General features: G+C 46.3%; 2 pseudogenes; both read right to left on the bottom strand.

Moving 5' to 3' along the window:
- Window positions 1–9,717: 9,717 nt before the first annotated feature.
- LOC123399380 lies at window positions 9,718–12,356 on the bottom strand (annotated as a pseudogene).
- A 1,224-nt stretch (window positions 12,357–13,580) lies between these two features.
- Window positions 13,581–16,201, bottom strand: LOC123399350 (annotated as a pseudogene).
- Window positions 16,202–18,549: the final 2,348 nt, after the last annotated feature.

Below are 18,549 nucleotides of genomic sequence, written 5' to 3'. Positions count from 1 at the left end.
AGGCGGCGTGCGGGAAGCTGCAGGTCGATGCCGATGTTGCTAGTCGTTAGATGTTGGAAATATGCCCTAGAGGCAATAATAAAATGGTTATTATCATATTTCCTTGTTCATGATAATCGTCTATTGTTCATGCTATAATTGTATTAACAGGAAACAGTAATACATGTGTGAATAAATAGATCACAATGTGTCCCTAGCAAGCCTCTAGTTGGCTAGCTTGTTAGTCAATAGATGATCATGGTTTCCTGATCATGGGCATTAGATGTCATTGATAACGGGATCACATCATTGGGAGAATGATGTGATGGACAAGACCCAATCCTAAGCCTAGCACTAGATCGTATTGTTCGTATGCTAATGCTTTTCTAATGTCAAGTATCTTTTCCTTCGACCGTGAGATTGTGCAACTCCTGGATACCGTAGGAGTGCTTTGGGTGTATCAAACGTCGCAACGTAACTGGGTGACTATAAAGGTGCACTACGGGTACCTCCGAAAGTATCTGTTGGGTTGGTACAAATCGAGATCGGGATTTGTCACTCCGTATGACGGAGAGGTATCTCTGGGCCCACTCGGTAGAACATCATCATGAGCTCAATGTGACTAAGGAGTTAGTCACACGATGACGTGCTACGGAACGAGTAAAGAGACTTACCGGTAACGAGATTGAACAAGGTATAGGTATACCGACGATCGAATCTCGGGCAAGTTCTATACCGACAGACAAAGGGAATCGTGTACGGGATTGATTGAATCCTTGACATCGTGGTTCATCCGATGAGATCATCGTGGAGCTAGTGGGAGCCACCATGGGTATCCAGACCCCGCTGATGGTTATTGGCCAGAGAGGTGTCTCGGTCATGTCTGCCTGTCTCCCGAACCCGTAGGGTCTACACACTTAAGGTTCGATGACGCTAGAGTTATAGGGAATTGTTGTACGAGGTTACCGAAAGTTGTTCGGAGTCCCGGATGAGATCCCGGACGTCACGAGGAGCTCCGGAATGGTCCGGAGGTAAAGATTGATATATATGACGGATGGTTTTGGACACCGGAAGTGTTTCGGGCGTCACTGGTAATGTACTGGGACCACCGGGACCACCGAAGGGGGGCAACGACCCCGGGAGGCTAGATGGGCTAAGTGGGGAAGGGAACCAGCCCCTAAGTGGGCTGGTGCGCCCCCCACCCAGCCCATGCGCACCAGAGAAAGGGGGGAAGGGGGAACCCTAGCATAGGTGGGCCTAAGGCCCACCAGAGGGGTGCGCCACCCCTCCTCCCTGCCCTGGCCGCCGCCCCCTCTCCCATCTGGGGCTGCTGCACCCCTTGGGGGTGGGAACCCTAAGGGTTGCGCCCCCTCCCTCTCCCCCTATATATAGATGAGGGTTCGGGGCTGTTTGACACACGGTTTCATCTCCCTCTCGGCGCAGCCCTGCTCTTCTTCCTCCTCCTCTCTGCCGGTGCTTGGCGAAGCCCTGCCGGGAGACCTCGTCTCTCCACCGACACCACGCCGTCGTGTTGCTGGACTTCTTCCCCAACCTCTCCCTCCTCCTTGCTGGATCAAGGTGCGGGAGACGTCACCGGGCTGCACGTGTGTTGAACGCGGAGGTGCCGTTGTTCGGCACTAGATCAGAATCGCTGCGAGTACGACTCCATCAATCGCGTTCTAGCAACGCTTCCGCTTAGCGATCTTCAAAGGTACGAAGATGCTCTTTCCCCTCTCTCGTTGCTGGTCTCTCCATAGGAAGATCTGAACATGCGTAGGAAAATTTTGAATTTATGCTACGTTACCCAACATTAGATGCTGGAGTGTGGAGTGTTAGATCACCGAGGGTGCTGCAAAGGCCGCCCCGTGGGCTGCTCTGACGAGAATCATGACGATGAGGACGGCCAAAGCCTCGATGAGGAGGTAGAAGATGAAGTAGAGTTGGATCTGGCTCGGGATGGAAAGAGATAAGATAGGGAGCGGCTTAAAAAACTAAGAGAAAGAGATGAGGTTGGCACCGTGGGTGTATGGACCCATGACGCATGGCGTGCGGGAGAAATCAACCGATTGATTGAAAACGTTTCCTTTATTAAAACGAGATATGTAACTTTCCAACGTTCGGATCTTTGGAACGGATCCGAACGACGTTTTTCATCTAGCAAAAGGAACCTCCAGCGATTTCTTGCCTCATCGATCTCGATTTCCTACCAAGAGCTCCCTCCATTGTTTTTTTCTTGGCTCCAAGCTCTCCCTCCCGATCGCTCTTTCTTGCCTTTTTCCGCTCCAAGCCCTTCGCTGTTTTTTTTTTCGTGTTGATCATTGGTCATGGTAAAGGAGAGTAAACAATTATGCCCCAACCGGGATCGAACACAGGAATGCTCGGCTTTGCATGAGACCAATGACCAGCTCACCTAATATAATTTGAAAAACATTTAGAATCAACCGACTAATTTTTTCAGAAATCACTCGGGTCTTTCGCAAGCCCCACGTCACAGGACCACGCATCCACGCTGCCTACCTTATCTTCTTTTTGGCTCGGTGCCTACCTTATCTTTTTCATTTGAGCCACATTCAACTCTACCAGGGAAAGCAGTTTAGTAGTTTGCAAGTCGACATGCAAATTTTATTACTAGGTAGTTATTTCTAGTAAGTAGGTTTTTTATGCGTAAGCACCATCTTTTGGGTTTGCAAACATTTTTCCAAGCTATTAGTAGGCAGCTATGTTGGCTTAAGTTTGCATCAAAGTCCAAAATACACTTTGTTGGCACATGTATTATCCACTTTTCACGAAGTGATATGTGGCGAAGAAGATTTTCATTAATCTCTAGTATGAAATACATTGTAACATTGTACAGTATAACATAGGACTGGGCATTCGGACATGTTATTCGGTGAGACAAAATTCCAAAGCAAAAGAACATAGACAAGTAAAAATTATGCAAGTACCTGATCAAAAAGTAGGTGCATCATTCCCAAGGCATGTTTGCCTATTTGTGCTTAATATCCAAAGAATACATAGACCAAGTAAAAAAATTAAACGGTCCAATGAAAACAACCCGTGTAGCTCCTCTGTCCAGCCTAGATGATCGATCTTATTCTACTGAGTATATATTTAGCAGGGAGTCCTATTGGGACACTCATTTCGTCCAATAGCAACGCGACGCATAGTGGGCGGTTAAAAAATTGTAATTTTTTTACCTAAAAGAGTGAACATTATGTGGAAACCGCAAACATTTTTCAATCTAGTGAACATGTTTTGAAAATGGCTATATCTTTTGAAATGAAGTCATTTTCTGAAATTTAAAAAAAAACAATCACATTTTGAATCTCTAAACGTACCTTGATTTCAAATATGATTTGAAAATTGTGAACAATTTTGAAATTTCGAACATTTTGTTTTTGCAATCCCAAACATTATTTTAAAAGCAAAAAAAATTCGGGAAATAAGAAAATATTTTTAAAATTCAGAGCATTTAAAAAATAGCGACCAATTTTGGAATAATGTGAACAATTCTTTGCATTTCCATTTTTTTAAAGAAAATACTTTTGTAATCCTAAACAATTTTGAAAAGTAGGTGAAATTGTGGAAAAAATAAAAATAAAAAATAGTAAAGAAGCCAGAAAAACAGTTCATGAATCTTCTAGAAGGTTCCCAGAACTGAAACCAGCGTGCAAATCTTCAAAACATCAAATGGGCCGGTCCAGCGCGGTTGCAACAGCACTTTGATGCTCCGAGCATCATACAGGGTTTGCCTATTTAGCACCAACCACTCATTAAGGCCCCATCTTGTGTGACAAAATATGCTTGTTTGTGTTTTTTAGAAGGCAAAATAATAATGAGTCCAATGGCCTAAAACAAGCATTGAATTTGTAATTTTTCTACAGGACAGAATACATGTTTTGAAAACAATTTTTGAGGCAGGTCCATGTGTGCCCCAGGCTAGCAGCCAGACCGGCTCCAGTGACCAGATAGCGACGGGCGAAGAAGCAGAGGTCCAGAAGCCAAGGAAACGAAGTCGGCCATTGTTCAGATTACTGTCTGCTTAATGAATGAATGAAATGAAGTTGCTTGTGCCTCAGACACAACTTCATTCACCCAGCAAGCATCTGCATCAGTGCACAATCCGAGGAAGCTTCTCTGGCCTATACTACTGCTGCGATCGCATGCTGTGCTTCCATGGACAATCAGCTTCGTCGTCAAAACCGGGCTGGCGATGGCGAATCTTATCCAGAACAAACAAACAAAAAGGGTCAACAATCACGCATATAGAGAAGAAGAGACGACTATCCTGAATCGGTAACAAAAAAGTTGGACCATCACATTTTGAACATATTAGAAAAAAGTCAGATCAAATGTGCCGAAATATCATTACAGCTTTCGAGTTTCTCACTGCAAGTTAGAGCCTCCTTACATCATCCAGGCCAGGCTAGTTTTCCAGCAGACACCAAAAGAACGAAATGCAGCCAAAACCAACCACACTGCCAACATGCCGCCTAACGTTTCATGCACAAAAACAACGAAATGCGACTGAACTGAACCAAGCTACCACCATGCCACCCCAACTGAAATTACATTGAGCCGGTCTGTAGATGTTAATCATGTTGCTTATGTAGGATTAGGAAAGAAAGTCAAACCGAGTCCTAGTAGTATTAGGATTCCTAGTCCTAGTCTATTTTCATAGTCCCTTGTGGACGTGTATAAAAGACACCCTAGGGGTGTTGATTGTAACACCAGAAAAACGAAAAGCAATACAAAGCAAAGGCTCGACACGGGCCTTTAGCCATCGAATCCATCGATCAGTTTTATTCGTGTCGCTAGTTACGCAAGTTCCGTCAAGTAGCCGGCCGAAGCAAGAATCGCGTAGGCACGCCTGTACAGCTGCATACGCACGTTCAAAAGCCAACAATTGGTATCAGAGCCTCGACGATCTACGATCTACGATGACGGACAGCGACGCTGAGTCGGTCAAGTCCGGCAGCGGCGGTGCCAAGGCGAACAAGAACGGCGACAAGGTGAAGAAGGGCGTCAAGTCAGCAACCAGTGGTGGAGGAACGAGCGGTGCTAACGTCCAGGCGCATCGCAACATCCCCATCCAGTACCCGATGCTCACCGACGCCAACTACGGCGTGTGGGCGGTGAAGATGAAGATTATTCTCCGAACCCTTCGAGTGTGGCAGGCAATCACGGACGACGACGTCGATGACGAGTCCGACGAAGGTGCCATGGCCGCCATAGCCCAGTCTGTGCCGAATTCCGTGCTGATGACATTGGCGGAGTTCGAGACGGCAAGAGAGGCGTGGAACGCACTCAAGGAGATGAGGATCGGAGAAGATCGCGTCACCAAGGCAAGGGCACAAGTGCTGAAGCGCCAATTTCACAAGTTGCAGATGGAGGAAACTGAATCGGTGAATGACTACGCCATGCGTCTTACTACTTTGGTGGGAGAGATCCGCGCGCTTGGTGCAAAGCTCGATGAGACCGAGATCGTGGAGAAATTTTTCAGTTCTGTCACTGATAAATTCACGTACATCATCGACACGCTCGAGCAGCTTTACGACATCGACGACATGACCATAACGGAGGCGATCGGACGATTGCGGACATGGGAAGAGAATGCTCGTGGCTGTCGAAAAGGCAAAGGAGGAGGTAGTGACCAACTCATGTACTCGCGCACAGACTGGGAGGCCCCAAGTAGCAAAGGAAGGCGTGACGGTGGCGAATGCTCAAGCAACACGAAGGGCGATGGACAAACCGGAAAAGGCAAAGGAAAAGGCAAACCACAAGGTCGTGGTAAGGCGGGCCAATCTAAAGAGCAGAAACCACGGAACTTGGACTTGTCCGAGGTCAAGTGCTATAACTGCAATAAGATGGGTCACTTTGCGAAGGATTGTCCAAAGCCTAACAAGCGGGAGATCAAGGCAAATTTGGCAAAGCAGGAAGACGAAGGTCCAGGTCTTCTGATGGCCGAAGTTTGTGATCTCGCTGAAACGGTGGTTGTAAAACCAAGCCGGAAGGTGCTACTTCATGAGGAAAAAGTGACACCAAAGTTATCCGGTGATCAGAACGTGTCGTGGTATCTCGACTCGGGTGCCAGTAACCACATGACGGGGTGCAAGGAGAAATTCCTCGAGCTGGAATACGATGTTGAAGGCTCGGTCAAGTTCGGTGATGGTTCAGCTGTGGAGATTTGCGGGCAAGGATCTGTCCTCTTTGAGGGTCTCACAGGCGAACATCGCATACTCACCGGAGTGTACTACATCCCACGGCTGCGCAACAACATCATCTCTATTGGGAAGCTTGACGAGAATGGATGCAAGGTGAATATAGAGAGCGGAGTGATGACGATCTTCGACAACCTCCGAAACGTGCTAGCTCGTGTTAATCGCACACGGAATAGGCTCTATATCCTCAACCTTGATCAATCTCAACCGGAGTGTTGGCTCGCCAAGAGTGATGATGATTCGTGGTTATGGCATGCTAGATTTGGACACGTTAACTTCTACGCCTTGAAGAAGATGTCAAAGATGGAGATGGTATCCGGGATGCCAGTTATCGACCATGTTGATCGAGTATGTGACGGGTGCTTGGTTGGAAAACAGCACCGCAGGCCATTCCCTGCTCAGTCTACCTATCGTGCAAGTGATGCACTCGAGCTGCTCCATGGTGATCTATGTGGCCCTATCACCCCGGCAACTCACGCTGGAAAGAAGTATTTCTTCCTTGTGGTAGACGACTACTCGAGATATATGTGGGTCGTTCTCCTACGGTCTAAAGATGAGGCGTTTGAAGCGTTCAAGAAGCTGAAGGCTGCAACGGAGATGGAACACAAGCTGAAGGTTCGCGCTCTACGGACAGATCGCGACGGAGAGTTTACGTCGAATGAGTTCAACGACTACTGCGAGAAGATTGGCATAAAGAGGTTCCTCACGGCACCTTACACGCCGCAGCAGAATGGGGTCGTTGAAAGGCGCAATCGAACCGTCGTTGACATGGCAAGGAGTTTACTCAAGAGCAAGAACCTGCCGGGGATTTTTTGGGGAGAAGCTGTCTCGACGGCGGTCTATCTTCTCAACCGGGCTCCAACGAAGGAGGTGATCGGCAAGACTCCGTATGAAGCAATTTACGGACGTAAGCCGAATGTGTCTCATCTACAGACATTCGGGTGCGTGGCACATGTAAAGACAGCGGAGCCGCACCTCTCAAAGCTTGCCGATCGTAGCACCAAGATGGTGTTCATCGGATACGAGAGCAGTTCTGGCACCAAGGCATACCGTTTCTACGATCCACAAACCAAGCGTCTACGGATTTCACGCGACGTCGTGTTTGAAGAAAACCAAGCGTGGAATTGGAGCGCCGCAGCCGACGATGCTCCAAACAGTAACATATTTGCAGTTGAATTTCCAACTGATGATGATGCAGGGGAGGATGTCCAGGTGATTGGCAAGACACCCAACCAAGGTGACCACAATGGTAGTGATCATCATGGTGCCGACACCGACGATGACGCGCATAGGTCGCAAGGAGATAGCGACAACGCCGCGCACGACACAGGTGGAGATCTCGACGACAACATCGACAACGAGGCACATAGTGACGACGACAATCAAGATGATGGTCACGGTCACGACGACTACGCCGACGACACGGATGTCGATGACACACCAAGGTCTCAGCCGTCTTCCTCAAGTGCATCAACACCGACACAATTTGTGTCGCCTCCTTCGCAAGCCACAACGGACTCCTCAGGGCCTCGTCGCTACAAGACCCTCAAGAAAGTCTACAAGTACACAAAGCCAGTTACGCTCGAGTACTCCGGACTATGTCTGTTCGGAGTTGAGGAGCCGGCGAACTTCGTAGAGGCGAGAAAAAGTCCTAGCTGGACGCACGCCATGGATGAGGAGATGAAGGCAATTGAGAACAATGGCACGTGGACTTTGGTAACCCGACCTCCAAACCAAAAGACGATAGGTTTGAAGTGGGTTTACAAGTTAAAGAAGGACACGGAGGGTGACATTGTGAAGTACAAGGCAAGACTCGTTGCAAAGGGCTACGTTCAACGTCAAGGAGTTGACTATGATGAGGTGTTTGCACCGGTTGCTCGAATCGAGATGGTGAGAGTGCTCCTAGCTTTGGCAGCACAAGAGGATTGGAAGGTTCATCATATGGATGTTAAATCCGCTTTCCTCAACGGCGATCTCACAGAAGAAGTGTACGTGGAACAACCCCTCGGCTACGAGAAGAAAGGCGAAGAAGGGAAAGTTTACAAGCTCAAGAAGGCACTTTACGGGTTGAAGCAAGCGCCAAGAGCTTGGAACTCAAAGTTAGACCGAAGTCTGGTCTCGCTCGGGTTCAAGAGATGTCCCCTCGAGCACGCAGTCTATACAAAGAACTCCAAAGGCTCAAACCTGCTAGTTGGAGTTTATGTCGACGATCTGATTATCACCGGAGATAGCGTACAAGAAATTGAACGTTTCAAGGCGCAAATGAAGAACAAGTTTAGCATGAGTGATATGGGATTACTCAGCTATTACTTGGGCATCGAAGTGAAGCAAAGCTCCGGAGAGATTTTCCTATGTCAATCGGCTTATGCGATCAAGTTATTGGAAAAGTGTGGCATGTCAGATTGCTACGCGACACAAGTTCCAATGGACCAACGTCACAAGTTGAGCAAGCGTAGCTCAAATCCGCCGGTGGACACCACAATGTATCGAAGCGTTGTGGGCAGCCTAAGATATTTGGTGCGTACCCGACCTGACTTGGCTTATTCAGTCGGGATCGTGAGTCGTTTCATGGAGAATCCGACAACCGAGCACATGAGCGCGGTCAATCAAATCTTGCGCTATGTGAAAGGCACCATTAATCTTGGTTGCACGTACAGAAAGGGAAAGGAAGGGTTGATCCTTCGTGGATATTTAGATAGCGACATGGCAGGTGATGTTGATGACCGAAAGAGCACAACGGGCATGGTTTTCTACCTTGGCCCGAATCCGATTAGCTGGAATTCTCAGAAGCAAAAGGTGGTGGCACTGTCTTCATGCGAGGCAAAATACATAGCGGCAAGCACGGCGGCTTGTCAAGCAGTGTGGCTGAGAAGACACCTAGCTATTCTTGCAAAGCGGGAGGTGCAGAAGGCGTCACTGAAGATCGATAACCAAGCTGCAATCTCGTTGTGCAAAAATCCGGTTCATCACGAAAGGAGCAAGCACATAGATACCCGGTTCCACCATATCCGGGAGTGCATTGAAGAAGGGTTGATCGAGGTTCAACATGTGAACACGAAAGACCAACTTGCCGATATTTTCACCAAGTCCCTCGGTCGACAGAAGTTCATCGAGATGAGGAGGAAAGTCGGAGTGCAAGAAGTGAAGTCAAGCAACAAGATTAAGGAGGTGAATGTAGATGTTAATCATGTTGCTCATGTAGGATTAGGAAAGAAAGCCAAACCGAGTCCTAGTAGTATTAGGATTCCTAGTCCTAGTCTATTTCCATAGTCCCTTGTGGACGTGTATAAAAGACACCCTAGGGGTGTTGATTGTAACACCAGAAAAACGAAAAGCAATACAAAGCAAAGGCTCGACACGGGCCTTTAGCCATCGAATCCATCGATCAGTTTTATTCGTGTCGCTAGTTACGCAAGTTCCGTCAAGTAGCCGGCCGAAGCAAGAATCGCGTAGGCACGCCTGTACAGCTGCATACGCACGTTCAAAAGCCAACACGGTCGACCTAACTTTGCTGAGTTCAAGATTTTATTTCCGGCTGACCAGCCACCAACCTCAAATCAGCTCTCAGATGCAGCACACCATCGATGAAGAGGTTGTCGTCAGCAATGAATGTCGACCATGGAACACAAAAAAAATCATTGCACCCCTCCATCCAATCTGGTGAATCAAAGGTAACCTTATCTTCCAACCCGCTTACAAATTTTCCTGACGGTCCATACCTTGCAGCAAGCTCCATATGTACGGTCACATCTATGAGGCCCTTCTGATTCTTATGGACTCCTAAGCAGAAGCCAAAACTGCACAACTTACTCTGCTTGTCCATTTCACAGAAAGCCTTGAGATAAAAGTCCCAGCCAGCAAGCCAGAAGCAGTGAGAGAATATACGTTTAGACGGGTAGAGTCGAGAGCACTCCTCGCGCGTTAGATCCAGGTAAACTGTAACCTGTGGACGGGGTCGATCAAAAGCAACCAATTTCACAGATTTGTACTTGTAAGCTCGCTCAGCAAATTGCGGACAGGTTTGTGTACTGAGAGCACCTTTCATCTGTCTTGGGTAAGCTTTGTCTAGAAGTACCTCAGCGATACACTTAGGAGCTGTTCGGTAACCATCCAGCTCCATGAAATCTAAGAATCTGCGGAGTACCTCTTAGCCAGCTCTGCAATTTTTACCTGCTGCTCCTTCAACTCCGGGAGTGGAGATGTGGAGTGGAGGACATCCGAACAGGCCTTTAGTTACTTGCTCGTGGTCTATATCATTATCAGTGCATGCTAGGATCTCCTCAAGCGTTGTACGTGACATATGACTGAATCGAACCAGCGGAAGTAAACGAGAACTCAAGATCTAGCGTCTTTCCTCTGGTTCTACGTATCGTGCACGGGCCCACTCAAGCATGAAGTAATATATGTAATCTTCAAGCACCACTTGTATGTCCGTATTTGAAAAGATGGCTTCGATCCCAGCAAGAGAAATGCACATCAGTTCATCTTTGAACCTGAAATGAGACAGACCATGCAATGAGTATACTAAATACATGATTCCATGACATCAATATCTACAGTTTTCTCAGAAAAGGAAATAAAACATGGCTCCACTAAATGGGGATCACTAACTTATGAAAATCCTTGTACTCATTGGCAAGGAGTTCCTTGGCAACACCTATCACATGCTGGACCTCAGCGGCCATTGAAGTCGAGCAAGGATGGTCTATGTAGAGCAGTGCAGATTCTGTTGTCATAGGCAAGCTTGTGAGCAGCTGACTGCAACACCTCATGCAAGAGATAACCTCGAGAGTAAAAGGCGCTGGCGGTCTAAGAACTTGTCTTGTGGGTACACTTAAGTCCCACTACATGCAAACCGAAAAAACCCGTCACAGAACTTGTGTTGCGGGTGCATCTAGGTCACACTGGCCATTTTGACCGGTCTGCCACCCGGTTTTCTTTTTTCAGAGGTCACGTGAGGCACACGTGTGGCATGTGCGGGTTGTTTTTTTTTGCAGAAAAGACCCTCTTCTCTTGGACTGGGGCGAGTCGATCTTGTCGCTGACCTCGTAGAGGTGTCCGGCTTTGGCGGACACCTTGACGCTGATCTTCATACATGCGGCAGTGACGACCTGGCAGAGGGTCTTGAGCACCGTGCCGGCGGGCATCCGGCGCTTGTTCATGGGTGTGGCGAGCACGAAGGCGGCGAAGGCGAGCGCGATGCAGGCAGTGGCTATGCCAAAGCCAAGGCCCCAGCTGATGTTCTGCTGAATCCAGACGAGGAACACGCCGGAGATGATAGGACCTCTTGAATCTTTGGGTCGTGACCCTGTAACAGAGACAGGTTGCAGAAATTGTTAGGAACGAGTTCTGGATAAGATTCAGCACGACCGTGATGTGGATGTGCTTGCCTGGTTGCTGGTTAGGAAAGGAAGGGGCCTGGACACTGTCATGTGTATTAACCACGTGTTTAAAAACATTCAGTGCTGACGTAGGCAAGAATTAACCATGTTCTTCTTCAATTGTAGACTCGGTCTAATGGAGGCACACAAATGTTAAGGATTTAGCCTTTCGATCTCCATTGTGACCTCCTTCAAGAACGATCATGGGGCAGCAGAGGAGGAGAAGGAAGATCGGCGGAGGTAATTAATCGACTCGAAGGAAGATCGGCAGAGGAGGTGCAGCATTGCAGGGAGTTGACGCTGGGCCTGGCGGATAAAATTCACCTCCTCGTCAGCACAAGTGTTAGGAGAAACCCTTGCTCTACCACGGTCGTCCATTAGGTTCTCTCCATCAGATTACCTTGCGATCATGCCATTTGTTGCTTGCATTCTTTTCCTGATACATGATTAGCAAAGAGAGGAGGGTCTTTTCTGCAAAAAAAAACAACCCCCACATGCCACACGTGCGCCTCGCGTGACCTCCGAAAAAAGAAAACCGGGTGGCAGACCGGTCCAAATGACCAGTGTGACCTAGATACACCCGCAACACAAGTTCTGTGATGGGTTTTTTCGGTTTGCATGTAGTGGGACTTAAGTGTACCCACAAGACAAGTTCTCAGACCGCCAGCGCCTTTTACTCTAACCTCGAACTTGTGTGCAGCCATCAAAATGTCCAGCAGAAGAGTGGGCTCGTTGTTGTCAACGTTCCACTGTACATATAGCTTAAAAGTTCCATAAGGGCATTTTCCTCTGTTCCAAGTAAAACGAAAACAGAAAATTCATAAGAGAACAGTTCAATACAAAAGTAAACAAAAAAAGACAATCTTTTTGTGCCCTAAATAATTATTTAAGTTACAGTATTGAGAAAAGCTCCATGGGAGAATAACCCTTTTCCAATCACGATATTTTTTATTTCAATACTATTATAAAAAACTTACAAGTTGGAGGAATCCAAACGATCTCAACCATTCCAGACATCTCTGTACACTATGTTCCTGTGCGTTGGTGCTTTTATTTGTAGCAAAAAGCCCGTGCGTTGTAACGGGAGAAAAAAATGTTACCAGCCCTTATCCAATAAAAACGGTCCAAGAAAAAATATCACCGCTTATCCTCCTTTTATACTCCCTCCGTTCCTAAATATAAGTTTTTTTAAACATTTCGCTAAGGGACTATATACGAAGCAAAATGAATGAATCTTATACTTTAAAGTATGTCTATATACATTCGTGTGTAGTTTTTTAGCGAAACCTCTAAAAAAACTTATATTTAGGAACGTCGGGAGTATATGAGAAGAAATAGTTAGAGATTAGTGCTCCTCTTCTGCAGCACCCTCTCAGCCCTCACACTTTCTAACCAGTAGACTACGGTAAAAAGGTAGCTCAGATATGTTATACATATTTTACGATCCATTTCTGACTTTACTTCTGCAAAACAGGCTAAAAAACTAAATGATAGTGACATACTTTTCCACATAAATTCACAAGTTATTTAACAACAGAATCAGCGATAAGGTAATGAGATCGAACTTGCATTACCAAGCAGTTCAGAGCCGAAGAGTGTACATTCTCTGATGCTTCTACCTTTTATCATATCTAATCATATGTATTCCAATATACGGATGACTCAATGGACGGGCGTTCATGGCAAAAGGGAGTTCAGGGCGGTGTGCAGGAGGCACGTGGATCAGCAGCAGCAAGAAATTTGTTGTTGTACATGGTGATAAAAACACAAAACAATTACTGGTTCGCATTTATATTTAGGTCCATTTCAATCGGGAGACAAAACACAATTTTTATATACAAAGATATATCCAAAAGGTTCAGTGTTCTATCTCAAAAGGGACGGACACGAAAGGACAATATACATATTGAGCAGATTTTACAACCGGACAAGCACGAGCAATAAAATTGATGTGTATTGTGCAATGAAGACATTTTACAACCTTCATTCAAGCCCTGACTAAGAGTTACAGTATTCTTTCCAATCCACAACGAGAGAACGTCTGGCAACCTACAAAATCCATATTAAGAAAGGATGAAGAGAACATCGAGTAATGGCTCGCACCTCTTGTCCGATTGGCGCAAAGAAGAGCAAGAGATGGGTTTTTGGAGCAACTGGCGGAAGTATATCGGCATTCCCGATTGAAGCAACTCAGGGAAGTATATTAGCTTCAGCATAACCCAATTGATCCATCAGGCATAACTGCAGCATTGTCCCAATTCAGATGCAAGCTTATATGATGTAACACAAATTTGAAGAAATTAGTAAATAGAATAGAAGGTTCCACTCTTGACAAAAGAGTTGCATGATTTTCTAACCATACATGTAAATCAACAAATATTTATTATAATGAAATTTACTATCACATTTGCGCTATACCCATCTTCCTTCTTGTCTCTGTCAACTTCAAACAGAGGGCAGAGCAACATGCGCGGCTACGAAATCAAAATAGGTACAGTAAAGATCACTAAGAAAAGCAAGAACAGATATATTCGAACAAATAATGTATGCCTGCAAAAGGAAGAATATCGATATGACAGAACTTCAGCAGTATAATATTATGTTGGACTTCAATGTCTAAGGTCAAAATTCTATAAGTTGACTCTTATTTTAAATAGATAAAAAATGTATAATCCTTCAAATAGTGTAGCTTACAAAAATGAATTCTGGAGTACACTTCAGCACTACATGGTTCATTCATAGTTTATGGAGCACTAACATCAAGGCTACCTAGTGTTTTTTCCAAAAAGAAAACTCTCATCATACGGGATGTTCACTACATATTTCATATGCCTTTTTTTAGGTAAGATAAAGTGAAGGGGTGAGGGGACAACTCAAAGCAGGAGATATGGTAAGTACACGCTGACAGGAGCACTAAAATAGCAATTGTTGAACATGTTATAAATAGTACTCGTATTTCCAGCTAAAACATGAAGCTTAACATAAATCTATGAAGTAATAAAGAGTAGTTTTGGTCTTTTGGATGCCGAATTCAGTTGTAGCAGTTCGACTATTGTCTTTATCCAGTTTGATGCTAGAACTAAACCTTAGTAGCATACTCATTGATACTACCATGTAAGGTGTTGCTTACACAAAGGGGTACATTCATCACTACATGTCCTCTGGTTGGATATGCATCTACTGTACTCCAGGCTGCAGTAGCAGATGATGGATGCAGTCAAATGGAACTAAAGTTATAAGATAGTAAATTTTGCGCTATCCGTGTACAATATTGTTCCCATCAATGGAAGCAAGATATATGCACCCATCAATGGAATTCAGCAGATTTGACAGAGCAGGAACACATATGCTGACATCATGTGGATGACTCCCATCTAATAATCTGCAGGACAATTAGTTGTACTACCTACCAGATCACTGAAATTCAAGCATGTTTTATCCCATTTCCCCACTCGAGTCGGGTGACACCAAATGAAAGATTTGCAAAGCATGGAGAGGATGAAGGGATGAGCAAAGAGGGAGCACCCTGGAGAGGAGCGACGAGGGATCTGGGAATGGGTGAATATAACTCAAACTGCCAAACTGGTAACGCCATGATGTCCGCGGCAGACACGCTGTCCCATCCGGCTCTGACCTCTTTTCTTCCAGATCTGCCGCATGGCCGCCAGTTACCACCGGGTCCAGCGAGATCCGACAGGTCCTCGCGGACCGCGCCACCGCAAGCTCCTGGAAGATCGGCGCTGGTTTCGTCTGCGTCATGGGCGACGCCCCGACTCTTCCCGCTCGCCCGCTTCTCCTCCACACCTCTCCATTTTCTTCTCCTTCGTCTCCGCTCCCGCCTCCAGCCTCGCCGCCTTCGCCAGATGCGGCCCCCGAGCGCAGTGCCGCATGCCCGCCATGGCCGCCCCCTACAAACGAGATGTTATCTCAGTTTGGCCATGTAAAAAGGATTGCAGATTGAATACTCGAAAATGCAAGGTGTTGTTTACAAGAACGAATCGTTTTCCATATTAACCACTTATAAAAGGACCGCGGGTTGAATAACAGAAACTACAAGGGCTTCTTTAAGAAAACACCTCAACGGGAACGGATGGAAACATTGTTTGCTTTATTATTATAGTAAATATGCTCGTGCGTTGCAATAGGAGAGAAAAAATTGTTGCACTCCCCTAGCCTAATGAGTTAGGAGAAATGTGCTTTCAGCTAGACCATCTCTGTAAAACGGCCAAGAAATCTATGCATTGTTTGGCTTGCGCCACAACTCGGGCTTTGCTATGGAGCAAACACTAATGACCATGATCCAGATCGGCACGATGAATTGCTAGGGTAAATTTACCACAAGATATGCAGGTACTGCTTTAAGAACAATTTACCCTAGTTCAGCTAATTAATTGAAATATTCTTCAGGTAAAACGGTTTTCACAAAAAAAAAATAACGATACAGCATGTAGCATTGCTGCACACATGAAAATACAGAAACTGCACAAATATCGACACCGATGAAAATACAGAAACTCAACAAATACCTGTCAAAGTTGTCGTAGGCGGTGATCCTCCCAACATTCTCAGGAACTCAACAAAAACTCATTCAAAATTTTTGACACTTGCACCTGCATGATTGGCTATTCTCTTCCTCAGGCTTCCCCTGAAAAAAAAGTGATGGCACATCAGCTCAGTCCATGATGCCATTTTTTCAAACCAAAACTGCACAAAAAAGAAACCCACACATAGTATCCCGTACCACAGAACTCAGCAAACAACCGCACACTATCTCTTGTGGTTCTTTCTGTCATTCAGTCGGCTTTTCCCATATCTAATACCGAATCCAACTTCCATGAATACAGACTGTAGAAGTCATATGCCTCGTCCAACGAATCAAAACTTTTTCCTAATTCTGGTTTAATCACACTCTTTGTCGGTTCCTCAGCAAACTTCCGTATCGATTGCTCCAGTGCAGTCATCCGTGAAGCGCACAAAGTTCTGTCCGGTGGTGCACTCCCTAGTCTTAACCTGGTGTGTTGCAGACAGTACCGTGTTCTCAGGAAATTGTGAACTGGTTTGTCAAAACATTTAATCCACGGACCCCTCGTATGCCGGTCAGGTAAGTTCTTTTTTTTCGCCGCCCCATCTATTGATTCACAAATCTTTTCTTGACGTCAAAACATTCTCCTCCATCCTACCACGCCGCCGGTCGTCCTCGACGTCGCCCTCGTTCCCTCGAGATCCAAGAGCAACCCCGCGATGACGGGGCCACGCCGACAGGATGACGGCTCTGGATTCCACGCTCCATGGACCAACGACCTGTGCCATGGCACAAACCCATCCCTCGTGACGGAGCCGTCCGCAGACACACGCGCGATGACGCACGCCCATACTGAAAAGGCGCACATACGACACTGTGCACCGCGTATTGGCAACCATAAGAAATCTATGCTTTGTTTGGTTTGTGCCACAACTCGTGCTTTGCTAGGGTAAATTGTTCTTGAGGCACTGCAATTCACTACGGCCTGCAGATAGAGATTATTTGTTGTGTATACAGATATTATGGAGCAGATGAATCACGACTGCAGGGGGTCAACGCAGGGGAGCATCTTCTCCCGAGATGGACTCGAGGTGGACATGGCCTACCTTGTGCGGCGTGGGGAAACGAGAGGCGATGGTGATAGCTCCTCCGCGTGGACGCGTCCGACGGCGGCTAGATGGAGACAACCTCCTTCCTCCCCCGCAAGAACGGCCGGCGGCGGCCAGATGGAGGCGGCCTCTCTCCTCCCGCGCGAGCACGGTCGGCGGCAGCCTCCCTACCCCGCGCGAGCACGGCCGGCGGCGGATCATTAAACGGCTTCCCTGCCTGGCCGGGTGGGAAGAAGAGAGGGGAGATCGTGGGCATCACGAGATGGAGGTGATCGAGATCGAGGATGTTGGGAGAAAACGGGGTCGTGGTCTATGGGATGCGGCTCTTTCGTTTTCTTTTCTATTTTCTAGTATCCAACAAGGAAACGAGAAGGGGGAGCAGGAGCGGAATCGAGGGAGGTGGATGCGGGAGCGGGAGCGGGATCGCTAGACACCAGAGGTGGTCGAACCATCAGAGGGTTTTTTCAACCGTTTTGTTTTGACCATACGAGCATACGAGGTGGGGAGGTACAGGTTTTGTCCTGGGTGAACCGGTTTGGTTTAAGAAGGGATGAAAAAAATCGATAGGTTTAAGGAGGGATAGAAAAAAATCGGTGAAACTGTGCCTGGTACCGACGGGGGATCTGCCGTGGTCGAACCATCACGACAGACGGCAGATCCCCCTCTAACATTCAGCTAACATAGTTGAGTGCCCGTGCATTTCCACGGGTTAATAATAAATGTTAACGATCAAAGAATTGTTTTGTTTCAAAAACATGTGTCAAACATGATAACATTTAGTTTGTATTCATATATGGCAGCAGTTGTCTCTCTCACACATATCCTCAGACATAAATCCCGTAGCAACGCACCAACTTCACCATGACCCAGCATCTCAACGGACCGAGGGTTTACATATAACAGAGGGTTTTTTTCCTCAACAAAACACATTGCATATACAAACATAAGACAGGCTAAAAATGACTTAATTATTTTCAGATAACAGAAGCTCAGATCAGCTCCGTAAGAATCCATCATAACACATGTGTTTAACAAAAACTAACAATAACTAAGCTTCATTAAAAAAATACTACATATGATCTTCATCACGAGACAACTAAACTTATAAATTGAAAGGCACAATCATGCATAATAGACAACTGATTTCTGCTATCTCTACTACATGGGTCGAGCTTTCTTTGTATACATCTTGTGTCGGGGATCATTTGTAGACAGCCCGCTTGCTAGCAAATCCGACCTCTTCTCAATAAATTCTCAAACAAACTCCATCTCAATCAACCCACCTATTATTTTCTGGCGAATGTCTGCAAAATAATTATTAGAAATGTTGTAATTTT

The sequence above is a fragment of the Hordeum vulgare genome, chromosome 5H, assembly GCF_904849725.1.
Source record: "Hordeum vulgare subsp. vulgare chromosome 5H, MorexV3_pseudomolecules_assembly, whole genome shotgun sequence".
Classification (NCBI taxonomy): Eukaryota; Viridiplantae; Streptophyta; class Magnoliopsida; order Poales; family Poaceae; genus Hordeum; species Hordeum vulgare.
This window is presented reverse-complemented; position numbering and strand designations above follow the sequence as displayed.